Below are 6,773 nucleotides of genomic sequence, written 5' to 3'. Positions count from 1 at the left end.
TGGACACGGAGGTTACATATGGTATGATTAGTTCTGATTACTGGACGGAATTATAAAGTTTAAGTCACTTGATTATAAATTATATTCAGTGATCCGTAAAGAACGGAAAGCTTTATTATGGATGAACAACTGAATATAATAAATTATGTATTGTATTTGTGTGTCGTGGAACTGATGTTCAATTTCTCATTAATAAAAATGTCACTGATATGTCCATCTGGGCATGTCACCTCTAAATTGTCAACACATTTTAAGTTACATTGCTACCAAGATGACCTATTTACCTTTTACAAAATGCATACCACACCAACAACTAAAGGCACCTGTACTATTACCAGCAGTAGTGTGGTGAGACATTCATGCCTCCCAGAGAAAAAGCTCATATATGACAAACATCAGAAATCAAAAGAAAACGTAACGAAATGATCCAGGTAACCTAAAAACAACATGTCTCGAGTTTGTAAATAATATCAAGAGACCTGAGTAACTGATAAATTTATCACGTTTATGTACTTACTTTCATTTATATCCAAAGACCAAATTATTACCTGCTTCATATGTATGTTACATCGTATATAAGTACAAGATTTACCATCTTCAGTTGCTTCGTACGCCGAATTTTAAAGTTTTAACCTGATATTACTTTATGAATATAAATAATTGCAACTTATGCTTGTTTCAATATCGTCACATATAATGTTATACTGACTTATGTTTTCAATATTCTTATATCAACTCATACTGTGCCTCATTCAATACTTACTTGTGTCATGTAACAACAGTTAAACAGCCGCTCATCAGAACATACATATAGATTGAGAGACAGCTTTGTTCTTAGTACATGATTTCTAACTTTTGTTTTTACTATACGTTTCTGAGTTACGCCACCTGTCTAACAATAATTATAGCTATATGTTTCTGTACTGCACCAGCTGTCTAACAATAATTATAGCTATATGTTTCTGCACTGCACCAGCTGTCTAACAATAATTATAGCTATATGTTTCTGTACTGCACCAGCTGTCTAACAATAATTATAGCTATATGTTTCTGTACTGCACCAGCTGTCTAACAATAATTATAACTATATGTTTCTGTACTGCACCAGCTGTCTAACTATAGCTATAACTACATGTTTCTGTACTACACCAGCTGTCTAACTATAACTATAACTATATGTTTCTGTACTACACCAGCTGTCTAACTATAACTATATGTTTCTGTACTGCACCAGCTGTCTAACAATAATTATAACTATATGTTTCTGTACTGCACCAGCTGTCTAACTATAGCTATAACTACATGTTTCGGTACTACACCAGCTGTCTAACTATAACTATAACTATATGTTTCTGTACTACACCAGCTGTCTAACTATAACTATATGTTTCTGTACTGCACCAGCTGTCTAACAATAATTATAGCTATATGTTTCTGTACTGCACCAGCTGTCTAACTATAATTATATGTTTCTGTACTGCACCAGCTGTCTAACAATAATTATAGCTATATGTTTCTGTACTGCACCAGCTGTCTAACAATAATTATAGCTATATGTTTCTGTACTACACCAGCTGTCTAACTATAACTATATGTTTCTGTACTACACCAGCTGTCTAACTATAACTATAACTACATGTTTCTGTACTACACCAGCTGTCTAACTATACCTATAACTACATGTTTCTGTACTACACCAGCTGTCTAACTATACCTATAACTACATGTTTCTGTACTACACCAGCTGTCTAACTATACCTATAACTACATGTTTCTGTACTACACCAGCTGTCTAACTATACCTATAACTACATGTTTCTGTACTACACCAGCTGTCTAACTATAGCTATAACTACATGTTTCTGTACTACACCAGCTGTCTAACTATAGCTATAACTATATGTTTCGGTACTACACCAGCTGTCTAACTATAACTATAACTATATGTTTCTGTACTGCACCAGCTGTCTAACAATAATTATAGCTATATGTTTCTGTACTGCACCAGCTGTCTAACTATAATTATATGTTTCTGTACTGCACCAGCTGTCTAACAATAATTATAGCTATATGTTTCTGTACTGCACCAGCTGTCTAACAATAATTATAGCTATATGTTTCTGTACTACACCAGCTGTCTAACTATAACTATATGTTTCTGTACTACACCAGCTGTCTAACTATAACTATAACTACATGTTTCTGTACTACACCAGCTGTCTAACTATACCTATAACTACATGTTTCTGTACTACACCAGCTGTCTAACTATACCTATAACTACATGTTTCTGTACTACACCAGCTGTCTAACTATACCTATAACTACATGTTTCTGTACTACACCAGCTGTCTAACTATACCTATAACTACATGTTTCTGTACTACACCAGCTGTCTAACTATAGCTATAACTACATGTTTCTGTACTACACCAGCTGTCTAACTATAGCTATAACTATATGTTTCGGTACTACACCAGCTGTCTAACTATAACTATAACTATATGTTTCTGTACTGCACCAGCTGTCTAACAATAATTATAGCTATATGTTTCTGTACTGCACCAGCTGTCTAACTATAATTATATGTTTCTGTACTGCACCAGCTGTCTAACAATAATTATAGCTATATGTTTCTGTACTGCACCAGCTGTCTAACAATAATTATAGCTATATGGTTCTGTACTGCACCAGCTGTCTAACAATAATTATAGCTATATGTTTCTGTACTGCACCAGCTGTCTAACAATAATTATATGTTTCTGTACTGCACCAGCTGTCTAACAATAATTATAACTATATGTTTCTGTACTACACCAGCTGTCTAACTCTAACTATATGTTTCTGTACTGCACCAGCTGTCTAACAATAATTATAGCTATATGTTTCTGTACTGCACCAGCTGTCTAACTATAATTATATGTTTCTGTACTGCACCAGCTGTCTAACAATAATTATAGCTATATGTTTCTGTACTGCACCAGCTGTCTAACAATAATTATAGCTATATGTTTCTGTACTGCACCAGCTGTCTAACAATAATTATAGCTATATGTTTCTGTACTGCACCAGCTGTCTAACTATAATTATATGTTTCTGTACTGCACCAGCTGTCTAACAATAATTATAGCTATATGGTTCTGTACTGCACCAGCTGTCTAACAATAATTATAGCTATATGTTTCTGTACTGCACCAGCTGTCTAACTATAACTATAACTACATGTTTCTGTACTACACCAGCTGTCTAACTATACCTATAACTACATGTTTCTGTACTACACCAGCTGTCTAACTATAGCTATAAATATATGTTTCTGTACTACACCAGCTGTCTAACTATACCTATAACTACATGTTTCTGTACTACACCAGCTGTCTAACTATAACTATAACTATATGTTTCTGTACTACACCAGCTGTCTAACAATAACTATATGTTTCTGTACTACACCAGCTGTGCAACTATAACTATATGTTTCTGTACTATAACTTAATGATGAACACATATTTATCTTCCCGGTGTTTCTACGGAGATTTCATATAATGGGATATTCCTCTCTGTTTAAATCTGTACCATTAAAACTGTAAACTGTTTACAATATTATCCTTACCAGCAGGGTTCTGTCACTATTTAACGTTATATATTTACACACCCTAGAGTCAAGTCACAGATTTCGGGTGCTTCCTTCATCAATGACACATTTTAAAATCTATCCAACGTCGAAATGTGGGTCAGGTCAAAGTTCAGTTATTTTCAAAACATTAAGATGTATCTGTCTTTAGAAACATACTTAGCTATGTTTTTAGGCTGACGATCCAAGAATAGACAGTTGACTATTGTTTTCCAGTTCACAAGTACCACTCGTAATTTAGTTGGGCAAGTACGAATAATTAACTTCGTTCAGACAGATTATATCCTGGTAATACCTGCAACGATTTAACGCCCACGATCTTTACTTATCCACGTATATTAGTCACTTTGTATGAAAAAAACGCTTTTATTTCATTGTTCAAAACAACAACGTCAGAGGTCACTGATAGCTCAACTTCCTGTAGTCAGACTAACGTTTATCGAATTTTTTTATTGTTTTCCTTGACGCTGGTCAATGTTTGTAGGTTGTCTTGTTTCATACGCCTCCACACTACACTATACATTTTTACTGTTCTTTATTCTTCTATAGCACTGTGTCACATAGACTTTTGTAGAATGTTATCGTTGTTTTCTCGTCGACATTACTGTATCACCTAGAAATCTGTAAACTGTTATTGTTATTTATTCGACGGCACTAGTGTTACAGCTAGAGCTGTTTTTGTTCTTTAAATCAGAAGACACTAAAATCAGGGGTTCGATTCACCTCGGTGGGCTCAGCAGATAGCCCGATGCTATACGAAATTACACAAATCAGAAGATGATATTAAAATATGTACATTTGATATTTCTTCAGAACGTATTCCATCATGTATTGTTTTAAATAATCAAAATTCACTTTAGAAATTTCATCCAATCATATTATTAGAATATTTCTGATTGTGTGTTTTATAAGTTGCCAAATGCCCTACAAAATTTGGTTGTTTCAAGTTAAGTGCGTAGCTTAATATTGTCTATGTATATTACTTTGGACTTCAAATAAATAAACTGTTTTTCCATTTAATTTTTGATAAAAAACAAGGGAAATTGTAAGATTTTATAATATAGTTATTTTCGTATTTCCTAATAATTAAAAAGCTTCTTAGATTTTAAAACACACTAAAAGTTGCATGACAACTTTGATATTTTTTCATCATCACAACTAACTTTATATATCATTATCAGGGATAGAAATAAAACTGTCATAAAACGTTTGTTTTTGTGACTTTGAAGCAGCCAATAAACATAAGTATTATATTTAAAAATTCACACATTTTTCTTGAATATTCTTTCTTTAATATTACTCCTGTAAAACTGAAAATTTATGTCCATGTGAAAATTAAAGCCAAAATTATACAGTTTAGTGAAACACTTCTCTCCTTTAACAGTTCACTAACTTCGTTAGCGATATTCAGTTACAATGTTATCAGCTTAAAAGAATATAAATAATTTAAGTAGAATCATCAAAAATAATGATGACTTCAGAATCTGCTCGTCACGTGACCAAGGGAATCTGTTGTCCCAGTCTTCATTGATCTGCTTCTCAGGTGACCAAGGGAATCTGTTGTCTCAGTCTTCATTGATCTGCTCGTCACGTGACCAAGGGAATCTGTTGTCCCAGTCTTCATTGATCTGCTCGTCACGTGACCAAGGGAATCTGTTGTCCCAGTCTTCATTGATCTGCTCGTCACGTGACCAAGGGAATCTGTTGTCCCAGTCTTCATTGATCTGCTCGTCACGTGACCAAGGGAATCTGTTGTCCCAGTCTTCATTGATCTGCTCCTCACGTGACCAAGGGAATCTGTTGTCCCAGTCTTCATTGATCTGCTCGTCACGTGACCAAGGGAATCTGTTGTCTCAGTCTTCATTGATCTGCTCGTTACGTTCCTAGTCAGCAAGAGTAGTTAACTTTTTGGAGCCTATTATTTCCGATTCCAAATACCAACAATATCACGTGATATCAAACCTCATTTTAGGAAAGAGAAAACCTTTTGGTTTTGGTGAAATAAATTATTATTTGGGCTAATAATTAATTTTGATTATGGTTAAATGGAACAGTATTTAGGTATGTATTACTTAACAGTATGTAGAGTTGGTTAACTGGGACATGTGTAAACTTGTAAACGCGTGAAATAAACTAAATGTTCCGACATTCTCTATTGGTATAAACCTTTAATGGTTAAAAGATTAAAGTCAATAACAGAGTGATTCAACATAGTTCTTGATTTCAGATGTAAGGTACCACATTATATTAACTTCTAGTAAATCCTATTACATGTTAACTGAAACACCTTGACTAACTATAGATTTTGTTAGTTCACGTCTTGGTCAATAAGAAACAAATATTTGTTACTACGAGCTTTTTGTGACAAATTTCGTTTCTTGCGTAAGACCACAGAAACAAAGTGTCATAGGTCATAGAAACACAATTTCAAAGACCACAGAAACACAGCGTAATAAGTCACAGAAACGCAATGTAATAGGTCAGAGAACCTTATCTGTACTCTTACTGGAATAGACGTATCACCGGTTCTCCCGTATATAATTTTTTTTTCAGTTTTTCAGAAAAAAAAAGTTTATTTATTTGTTTGTTTGTAGTTAACACAGAACTGCACAGAAGACTATTGGTGTTATGTCCACTAGAAGTATCGAAACCCGTATTTTAACATTATAAGTCTTACGGCTGAGAGGCACTAAACAAAGATAAGGTCAACATACCAGTTTTAAGTTCATTAACACTTCTTGGACATGATATTAGGCCATGTTTACAAATGTCAGCTTAGTTTAAAACTTATATTCCGATTACTTTGTCGTGATCAACTTGAATTATGACATCGTGACAATAAAACTGAAGAATAGAATAAGGCCATTGTTAATTATTTGAGCCTCAATAAGTAGACCAGAAAAAGTCACACTGTGGACTTTATATAGATAGAATTCTGTTGTACTAGTTTGTTCACCTTTCACTCTGTAACAGTGCTTTTACCAACGTAACGATCGTAACGCAAGAAACAGGGAAAAATTAACAAGTGACTGAAAATAAGTGAACCACAGAGCCACCAAAGCGTTTCGGTACCTTGAGAAACGTTTTATGTCCCTAATTTAGGAGTGGTAGAGTAGAAGGAAGCTGTACCACCAACTAA

The sequence above is a fragment of the Tachypleus tridentatus genome, chromosome 13 (genome assembly GCF_004210375.1).
Source record: "Tachypleus tridentatus isolate NWPU-2018 chromosome 13, ASM421037v1, whole genome shotgun sequence".
Lineage (NCBI taxonomy): Eukaryota > Metazoa > Arthropoda > Merostomata > Xiphosura > Limulidae > Tachypleus > Tachypleus tridentatus.
Note: the sequence above shows the minus strand (reverse complement) of the source record.